Source organism: Rhinopithecus bieti, unplaced genomic scaffold (assembly GCF_001698545.2).
Source record: "Rhinopithecus bieti isolate Rb0 unplaced genomic scaffold, ASM169854v2 scaffold_41644, whole genome shotgun sequence".
Taxonomy (NCBI): Eukaryota; Metazoa; Chordata; class Mammalia; order Primates; family Cercopithecidae; genus Rhinopithecus; species Rhinopithecus bieti.
Window position 1 is genome coordinate 479,272 of NW_016817838.1, and position 11,265 is coordinate 490,536.

Sequence of the window (11,265 nt, forward strand, 5' to 3'; positions counted from 1 at the left end):
ATCCAAAATAATGGTCAAAAAAGTGCTGTTTAACCGGTATTATTTTCGTGTTACCCCTTACCATGTTTTATCTCAATTCTCACAGGAGCCTCAATGCTTATCTCTTAGATCCTTTTCTTCTTTTAAAAAATTTGGGCTAGCCTATACTAATAATTGTACTAGTTTAATTAAAATTATGATTAGCAGTAGCATGAGTATCTTAATATTTGAGAGTTTTCACCTTGCCAACCATTGTGCTAAGAGCCTTACTTGTGCCTTCTCATCTAATCCATCCAGTGTAATGAGGTTGGAGCTATTGTTGTGGCCCATTTTACAGATGAGAAAACTGAGGCACAGAGAACCTGCAGGAACATACTGCTAGTTTTATTGGCATAGCTTGGAATTGAAGTCCCATATGTCTGATGCTAGAGCAAAGATCTGCCTTCCTGATAGTAACAGAGCTTCTTAGAGGCTGCCAGGAAGGAAGGAAGAAGGAAGGAGGGAAAATGCTACATTGGGACTCTGAGCAGCTTATCCCAGAACTTTCTAAGAGTAGCTGTACACATCCGTTGTGGCAGAGGCAGAATAAGCTTTCTTCTCCTTGGGCATAGGGATATTTCCAGTCACCCTTGCAATTAGGGATGGCTATGTGAGTTCTACCAATGGAATGTGAGTGGAAGTGATGTATTCTATTTCTAGGCATAGCCCATATAATCATCTCAGGCACGATCCTCCATGTTTTTTTCCCTTCTACTAGATCACTGCAGATGAGCACAGAAACACTGTTGAAAATGCAGAGCCTTGACATGGAAGGAACCTGGATTCCTGGATCACACAGTGGAAGGTTCATCTGCTGACCAGAAACACTTGCATTGGACTGATAAGCAGTGCATAGATGTCTCTGGTGTTAAGCCTTTGAGATTATGGGCTTTATTTATTATAATGGCTAGTGTTACCCTAAGTTACACACTAACATACTCTATGGGTCATGATTCTTGGCTAGGAGCTCAGGCAGGTACTGGATGAATGAACCAGAAAGATCCAGTTTTTGTGACCAGCTGTAAAATACTAGAAAGAAATAATGTTTCTTAGGCAAAAGAGATTTATAGTGATTACAGAATTTGAAGTTGGGTTTATTGGATACTCGTCAGAGTGAACTTCTCATGCGAGGAGATCACTGAACTATCTTAGGAGTCCGTGGGTGGGTTACAGAGGTTTTAAGAGCCCTTGAATTTGTGTGCAAAATTACATGTACCAACTGGACAGAGAGAACCTGGCCTTTTCAGTCTCCAAAAAGGTGAGGAACCAGTTGTGAATCTGAGCATAAGCCACTCAGGAGGCTTATTTAGAACAGAAATGCAAAATTGGACTTGGCTGCATGTTCTGGATTTCACATTTTTTTTCCCTAGGATTTCCAATTCTGCCCCTTATATATGTAAAAACTATAAAAGGAGAGCTTTTCTTGAAACCGATACATTGACATATGGTACAAGTGTCAATGAGCAAGTAAAATAGTCTGGGTGAGGGAAATCATGAATATAAAACGTAATTGTCTTGTGGTCAAGTAGAACATGAAGCCAATGGTTTTGGGAGGAAAAATAAGCCTATCTCATTAGTTTCCCCCTTCTAGCCTACCAGCTTCCTCTTCTGTGTGTGTCTGAGGGTCGCTGCCCTTCGAGTCCCCTGGCGGGTCCCTTCTGTAACGAGCCTTCCCCGACTCGGCATCTCCCTTCTTAATGGCATTCCTCAGTGGAGGGGAGGGAAAGTTTCCTCAGCCCTCTGAGGGTTCCTGGCCAGGGCTAGTGAAACTGACAAAGACAGGTTAACAGGATCAGCACTATACAGCAAGACAAGAAAGAAAAAAAAGACAGGTTAACAGGAGAAAAGCATAATGGATTTATTTAAAGTTTTACATGACATGGGCCGGGCGTGGTGGCTCATGTCTGTAATCCCAACACTTTGGGAGGCCGAAGGGGGTGGATCACCTGAGGTCAGGAGTTCGAGACCAGCCTGACCAACATGGTGAAACCCCGTCTCTACTAAAAATACAAAAAATTAGCCAGGCTTGATGGCGGGCGCCTGTAATCGCAGCTACTAGGGAGGCTGAGGCAGGAGAATTGCTTGAACCCAGAAGGCAGAGGTTGCAGTGAGCCGAGATTGCACCATTGCACACAAGTCTAGGTGACAACAGTGAAACTTTGTCTCAAAAAAAAAAAAAAAAAAACGAAATAATGTTTTACATGACATGGGAGCCTTTAGAAACGAAAACCAGAGACCCAGGGAAAACTGTCCATTTTTATACTTCAAGTAGATGAAGAATGGACAGCCGTGTAGAAATGGGATTGGACATGGAAGGTAAGACCTCATGGTAACAGACTGAAGGGGGAGACCCTGCAAGGTCTGCCCAGATTCTTCTTGACCTTTCTATGCAGCACTCCTTCCTCCAGGGTATAGGGCAGGACATCTGGAATGAGGTCTTAAGACCTACTATGAGACAAGGTAGGTCAGAGAATTTCCTTCCGGTTAGCTCTTTCACAGAAAGGTGGGAAAAAGTTAGAGTAATATCACAGGTTTTGTGACTGGCTTTGGGAGAGAGGGGTTCTAGTTGCTGTGACCTACCTTGGGGAAGAGGAATTCCAGTTTTTTGTTTCTTGGCTTTTTTTTTTTTTAAGACAGAGCCTTGCTCTGTCACCCAGGCTGGAGTGCAGCAGCGTGATCTCGGTTCATTGCAACCTCTGCCTCCCGTGCTCAAGGGAGCCTCCCACCTCAGCCTCCTGAGTAGCTGGAACACAGGCAGCGCCACTACGCCCAGCTAATTTTGTTTTGTGTTTTTAGTAGAGACGGGGTTTTGCCTTGTTGCCCAGGCTGGTCTCAAACTCCTGGGATCAGAATGCTAGGATTACAGACATGAGCTACCATGCCCAGCCAGAATTTCAGTTTTATGGCCTGCCTTTAGGTAAAAATGGGAGCAGGAGAACGAAGAGCAGGAGAAGATCAGAAAGAGAATTCTGAGCCTCTTTCCTTCCGTTCAAAGTATTCGGCATGTCCCGGCACCATACTTCAGGGTATCGTGCTCTGAGCCCCAACATTTTGAAGATTCCTGGCCCACATTTTGGCCCATTCATTTCTTTTTCAATTATTCTGTATGTTTAATGAAATTCTGCCAGTCAATCACTAGGCTGAAGGGCAGGGTCTGTGTATTTGCTGGACCTCTTTTTTATCCACTAGGGGTGCCCAGCACGGGGCTGGCTTCATACTATACACTCAGTACAGGCTTTGCTGTGCTGGGGAAGAATGGGGAACATGTAAACAACATGACTGGGAGACACAGCTTGTGATCCGTTTAAGGCTGCTCAGGGGCAGTGGTTGCTGGGCTTGCTGTGGATGACAGTGAGGCTAGGGTCCAAGCCAGATGCTTATTCATTCATTCAACAAATACTTGTTGAGTACTTGCTGGATGCAAGGCTGTGTTCTAGGTTCCCGGGATCTATCAGTGAACAAGAGAGCAAAGTCCTTGCCATTATAGTGCTGACTGGATTTCAACCTGACAGAAGTTAGGATGCAGATGAGGGAGAACGGAGGCTCAGAGAAGTGAAGTGGCTTGCCCTAAATCACGCAGCTGGTAAGCTGATGAGTGCTGACCTTCTGACTCCAAGCCCTACACATATCAACACATCAAGAGAATAAGGAGGATAAACATTAGAGGCAATTTAACAACAAATTCTGGTGTGTGTATACTTTACACACCTAGAATGAACAGATTTTTTCTGTCGAAATGTACTATTAAATGACACAAGAGAAACTAGGAAACATGCTTATTATGTATAACAGATAAATTTGTTTATTCTTTTATTTATTTTTTAGACGGAGTTTCCCTCTCGTTGCCCAGGTTGGGGTGCAATGGTGTGATCTCAGCTCAGTGCAACCTCCACCTCCCAGGTTCAAGTGATTCTTCTGCCTCAGCCTCCCAAGTAGCTGGGATTACAGGCACCCGCCACCACACTTTGCGAATTTTTTGTATTTTTAGTAGAGACTGGGTTTCACCACGTTGGCCAGGCTGGTCTCAAACTCCTGACCTCAGGTGATCCACCCACCTTGGCCTCCCAAAGTGACGGGATTACAGACGTAAGCCCCTGCGCCCAGTCTGAAGGTTAATATTTTTTATACAATTTTACAAATCAGTAAAAAATACATTCTAAAACGGAATGAGGGAAAGATATTAGTGTGTGACACAAACAAAGTGGAAGAGGCCAAAACCATGAAAACCCATAAAACGTCATTAATAATAGAAGAAATGAACATTAAAATAATAAGCTTCCCTTTCTCTTTATCAAATGGGCATTTGTTTCAAAGGATGATATTCGATGTTGATGAGAATACAAGAACAGGATCTTTCATACATGCTTTAACAATCAATTTTAGGACATTCTTAAATAGATTGATTCTTGTACCTCTTTAAAATAATATAGATTTGAAACCTCTCATTACTTTTTTTAAACCATATTAACAGTGTTTTCCAATTTTCTACAGTGAATGAATATGTATCCTTTTATAATTAACAATATACATATTTGCATTTTTAAAAATCCTATAAAAATTGAAGGGGATAGGAGGAGGAGATGTTTATTGGTTTTAATATGTCATAGAAAATGGTCTTGGACTGAGAGCAGGGACCTGAGTTTATTGACTGCAGTCTGCAAAATATCCAAGTGCTCTTTTGTGCACTCTCATCTGGCCTGGCTGTAGCTCTCCGTCAGAACCTGATCAGCTCTTCCAATCCTCTGAGCGTGGTCTGTGCAGTTTCTGGTGTTGTTTTATTACATGTCTATGGTGGTTCTTAACCATAGTTGCACATTAGAACCACTTGGGGTAAGTAAAAAAAAAAAAAATAGTGATACCAGACCCATCCCAAACTACAGTCATGTGTTGCTTAATGATGGGGATACATTCTGAGAAATGAGTCGTTCGGCAATTTCAGCATTGTGTGAACATCACAGGGTGTGCTTACACAAACTGAAATGGTAAAGCTTCCTACATACCTAGGCTATAGGGGGTAGCCTATTGCTCCTAGGTTACAAACCTGTACAGCATGTTACTTACTGAATACCGCGCGCAATTACAACACCATGGTTAAATATTTGAGTATCTAAACATAGAAAAGGTACAGTAAAAATAAAATCATATGGTACCACAGTAAAAATAAAATCATATGGTACCACTGTAGTATGTGTGGTCCATGGTTGAGCAAATTGTCATTATGAGGTGCATGATTATAAGTAAATAAGGTTGTTCCCATGTGGCTTAATGTCAGTTAGGGTTGAGAACCACCAGCTTCCAGGCTGGATCAAACTACCTCTGGCTATTCTGTGTGCCTATGCCTAGGTCATGTGACACATTTTGCAGGCTTGTTGAATTGACTTAAATAGGTTTGGTTTCTCAGCTCCTCAAGCACGAAGAATTGTTTTTGCTGCTGCCTTTTTTTGTGCGTATGCTAACCTAAAGTGTCAAAGAGAGACACACAAGAGGTGAAGAGGTGGCAGATGTATATCTGTTTGTCAGTACATTGTTCTTCTTTCTTCTAAATTCCTGGGTTGTGACAGCTCAAAGTATCTGTGGTTAGTACAAATTTAAATTTAGTTATTGTTAAAAATTCAAAGCCAAATGAATTTTGATTCATTGGTTAAACAGAGAAATATGTTGCATTACACTATTTGACAGAAGCAATAATTAGTCACTACAGGTTATAGTATTTAACCATCCCTGGCACTCTGTAGATACCCAACAGATGGAGGAGGAATGAATGAATGAATGAGAGAATGAATGAATGACAAAATGGAAATCAGGACAGTACAGCGTTTCTCACTTTATACTTGCCTCTTATAGGGGTCTGTAGCTACTTCAACTACTTCCCATTCTACTTTTCAAATTTAAAATTTTATTTGGGACTTAGATTGAGTATCACTGTTTTGATGATGCTCTATTCAAAACAACTTCCAAGTATGAAACAATCTTCAGAGTAAACCAATTTATGGGCTGGGACAATGTTCAACCAACGTCACTGTAGAAATTAGGCACCTGTAGATGGTCTGTCATTTCCTCACAGTGGCTTAATGCCAGCATTCACTCTCATACAAACTCCCCTCTTCCTTTCTCCTCTGACTGCAGACCCTAAAACACAGGTATGAGCCTAACCACACTTCTCCTGTTGCATCTGCTCTGGAGGCAGGCATGGTTCTGTGAAAGCAAATGTCACTGCAGCAGCCATAATTTAAGACGTCCTTTTAAAAAATTCCAATTTCATCATTTCACAGAAGAATAGATCAATATTTCTACAGTTAAGAGTTTAGTTAAAAACCCTGCTGTGCAGTGAAATAATGCATCTGCTATTGGCGTAGAGCGACTGGGATGTTAATTCCCTGGTTTTGTGTCAGTTAAGGGCAAATTAGCCTTCCAGCACCAGTCATGACTCATTATGTCATTATGTAGAAGGCACTTACTGTACCTCCACTACTATGCAATTTAGATCCAATAAAAATTGTGACAGCGTTTTTATCCACTTCATTAAGCTACTAATTTCTTGTAAAAAATGTACATTAATCTTTTTATAGCTTCATGCAGAGTGGCATATTTTTAGACTCTAACATTGATTAGGTCCTGGTTAAGAATAATTTTCACAGTACTTTTAAGAAATGTAAATAAAGTTACAATAATTTAATTTTTCAACATAGTTATGACAGTATTGATCTTAAAATGAACATGTTGGCTGAATTAAATGTGTAGCCCAAATGAAATACAGACTGAATATTCAAGCATGCAACAAATTATAAAGCACGGCTTAACAATACCCTGCAAACAGAATGAAGAGAGGGAGCATGAACCTTCGTGGAAAATATTAATTGCTCATATTTTAAAACAGGTAAGTGGGGATTTTTTTTGACATCTGACTTTCCCTACCCAAATGTTTAAAAAATCAGCAAAAAAGTCTTCCCCTTTTGATTTTTCATTGCTTGTGAAGTATTAATGACTCTTCCGCCTGAATGAGTTGGGAAAAAGTAGAAAAGAAGAGTTTCCTCTGCCCGCTAATGGTGACATTAGTGGGTTGGAGTCAGAGAAGACAGTGCCCAGGGTTTTCAGAGGACACTGCGGGCGGCTGAGGGCAGAGTGTTGGCACCTGTGTACTCAGTGACAGAAGCTGCCCCCTTCACTCTAACCCTTCATCAACCCAGCTTTTGGAACAGGGCTGAGGAAGCTGTGAGTCACGTCCTCATTGGCCGTAAAGGTGAGCTCTAAATGCTGGCTGGCATTTCATGCAATTCCTCAGGCTTCCCATTAGATCCTGACCTGCTTCGCTGGACCTTGTCTCCTTGCTCTGGACTCTTTGAGCTGTGCTCTGACTTTGCTCCCCTCTGGCAGTGGTGTCTTTTGCTTTCCCAGGTGAATGAACCCTAGCTCTGTCCTGGCCTCCAAACCTACCCCGTTCTAGTCACTCCACAAGTATCTACCGCATCAGCCCCAAGGGGCATGCAGGGAGCTAGAGGCCATGATGAATGATTAGGCTTTATCATAGGAGACACACAGAGTGTGAACCATGTTGGAGTCGAAGATTTAGATTCTGCCAGACAGTATCTGTGTCCCCTCTCCAAGCCTGTCTCTGTCTCCTGTTAGAAGGCTTTGTGCTGGATGATTGAAAAAAGTTCTAGGATATGAAGACCCCCTTCTCACTGCAGGAATTTCTCCCTGGAACAACCCTACAGGCTGTGCGTGCATCCTCATTTCCCTGTATTTTTTAATTTATTGAGCCCTGTATCTTTCCAGAAGGGATTAAAGTGGAGGTAGAGAAGAGTTTCCTGCCTTGTAGCGTCTTCACTCCCACAGAGACAGTGCAAGTCAGATCTGTTCTAAGTGCTGTGAGCAGCCAGCTATGTCTCAGTACAAATGATTCTGCAGCTGATGTTAAGAGTAATTGTGATCTCATTATCAATGTCCAGGTCCCTGGCTCTGGAAGTGTGATTGTCCACCAGCAGGATTGTATGGGACCAAAGGCCTATTCTTAGCCCATAGCCCAAGCAGCATCTCTCCAGTCCCTGGGTGCTCCCTAAAGAGCCCATAGCAGCTGGAAACATCTGCTCTGTAGGGGTCCCAGAGCGTAGGCTCAAATAGAGCCTGCTTCCCTGGCATTTCCCAAAAGCCATTCCTCTTTGCACTTGCTGCTGCCGCCTCCCAGATGTTAACTGCTGTGCCATCCTGTTCCTGATAGTAAAGCTCATTTTGATTGCCGTTTCCATTTGTACAGTTTCATTTACTCATTAGGAAAAGCAGTCTCAGCCTTTACCTCTGAGAGTGTCACCACCACTCTGTGAGGCAGGCAGATGACCCAGAGAGGCAAAGTGACCAACCCAAGGTCACACAACTGCTCTGCAGCGAGCAGTAGAGCCAGAAGTTAACATCCCGTGTTCAGTATATCAGAGATTCCAAAATGCCTTTGGTCATGGAACAGAATCGTGGTTAAGAGCTTGGGCACTGGAGTTAAGGTAGATTTGGACTCAAACTCCAGCTCTTCCACTTACTGAATTCCTTAGCTCGAGTACATTACCCAATTTCTCTGACCCTCTGGTTCATCTTGTCATCTTTACCAGTGGGGAAAAATGCTTTTTAACCTCGCATGGTGATGCTGAGGATTTTTCTTTTCTTTTTTTTTTTTTGAAGCACAGTCTCGCTCTGTTACCCAGGCTGCAGTGCAATGGCACGATCTTGGTTCACTGCAACCTCCACCTCCTGGGTTCAAGCTATTCTCCTGGCTCAGCCTCCCAACTAGCTGGGATTACAGGTGCCCGCCACCATGCCTGGCTCATTTTTGTATTTTTAGTAGAGACAAGGTTTCACCATGTTGGCCAGGCTGATCTCCAACTTCGGACCTCAAGTGATCCATCCACCTAGGCCTCCCAAAGTGCTGGGATTACAGGTGAGAAACCACCGCACCTGGCCAGTGGTGAGGAATAAATGATGTAAAATGTGAGTCACTCAGCTTCATACTTGGTATATGTCAAACCCAATAAATGGTAGCTATTATTATTTTTATTATTGTTACTATGAATTCATTTGACCCTCACCGTAACCCCATAAGCAGGTATTCACTTATTCACCTGTGGACACTTATAATCATAATGGCTAAAACTGACAGAAGGGAAGGATGAGGCTTGGCATGGTTTGTTAGGATCTCCCCGAAACCTACTCCTGTATTTCTTTCTGCCTTTGCCCAGCACCACTTTGTCAAGCTCCAGACCCATGAGGCTCCTGCCTTTTTCTTTTTTTCCACATGCCCAGGCTCAGCGATGCTGGGCCTCATGCCTGGGTGACCTCCGGTTCTCAGGCCACATGCCTGACACCGATGCAGTGGCCTGAAAGCAGGATCCAGCCCAGAGGAGGAGTTGAGCTGTGCCCCAAGCACCCAGCCTCTCTCTCTCCAGGAAGAACTAGGGTCACATAATTACTTCCCACAGAAAGCTCTTTCAACTTAAGTATAGGGTTCTGCATGTGACGCTGTCTGCAAGGCAACCCTGGGGATGGGCGGGAGGTTAAGTTCTGTTTCTCTTCAAAACAATGATTCCTCCGAGGTTTATACAAATACTCAATCAGTTTCCTATTATGACATTGTGAAGGAGCAGTTGGTTGCATCTTTGTAATTAGGACTTGAAGAGAAGTCAATGACAGTGAATAAATTAGACTTAGATGCTTTTCACCCGCCCTGTCCTTCTTTTCCCTTATACCTTAGCATTCTCTCAGGGTGGGTCTGCTGCTCTATATTCTCAGGCAGGCCTGGCCCCCTCATGCCATTAGGTGAAGAAGGAGGAGGCTGTGGGCTGCCCCCTCCCCACCAGGCTGGGAAGCCCCAGAGCTTGGGTTTGCAGGCTCCTTTGCCAGATGGTATTTGATACGAATATTGATGTTAATGGCGTTTGGATAATGACATTGTCTGTGGCAGGGGCTTTATTACTGTTATGAACGGCACCGTCCTGGGGGGAACCATTCTGTTTAGTTACCTTTGTGTGTGTGTTGCAAATGTTTAACAGATAATTATCAAGGGACAGTGTTCTAGGGAATTTGGGTTATTCCTGGATTCCCAGGCAGGTCCTGAAATCAGTCTATGCCACAGAGCGGTGATGCACGCCTTGCTGGAGTCAGTGGAACTGCCTGAGATGATTCCCTTCCCTTCCTGCAGAGCTTGGTCACCCCAACCTTTCCTGCCTGTCCTTCCACAAGACATTCCCATTCTCAGGGGGTCTGCTTTGTTGCAACCTCTCCATAACCAGATACATCAAAACCTACCTTTTACACTTCCTGGGGAGTTTGAGCTTCTTCCTGTGAAAAATGAATAATAAAATCCTCCGCTTTCATCCTAATGGGGTTAGTAGGAGGTGTTTAGCTTTTTATAGCTACCTAGATGATCGAAAGAGGCAGATGAAGCCATCACAAAATTAAGGAAGAGGTCATCATTAGAAGACCAGAGACCAGAGTCTTTTAAAAGCATTTCTGGTCTTAATTCAAAGTGCCTCTCTGGAGAGCTTTAGCAAGCTGAGCCCTTGGGTTTTCTCTGTTGGAACCAAAGCTTTGGTAAGGTGAGGACTGTAGCAGGCTTCTCTGCAAGGCCTGTGGAAGGACCAGTCCCTTCAGAGCAAATATGACATTTTCGAGATGGATTATCTGGTAGATAGTTAGGCCTGTTTCCCTACATCAGGCAAAAGCCTTCTGCCCTTGTGAGAAATGAATAAATGAATGAATGGGACCTCAGGTGTTTCCGTAGCCCTGCAAAATGGCTTCAGAGGTTGGGCTGGCAGTTGCTATGGACCAAATGCTCCTGGGATCTCAGTGATCAGGGAAAGTGAGAAATCAGGAGGCCGAGCTGAACTCCTGGAAACAGCATACAAATGGATTGTTGTGTGTGCTCCTGGCTTGGACAGTGCAGCTCTAAATCTGAATACAAAACAGAGAAGATGCTCTTTTGCTCCTTTCAGACTAATGATTTTGTCCTTTTTCCCTCTCCTCCTCATTTTATTTCTTCATCTATAACATCTGCAAGAGAGCAGCCAGACTAATAAAACTGCGCTAAGCTCCTCTAATGCCAGCCATTGATCCAAGGGTGGGACCCGATTAATCAATGGGATTTTAGCGGTGTTCACACCCCCGAGGGACATCAGGCCCAAAGACATTTCTTGTCTCTGCAGAGGGGAGGAATCTGAGAACTGATGGAGTGATTCTCTAGCTGTAGATTCTGGGAGGTGGTGAAAG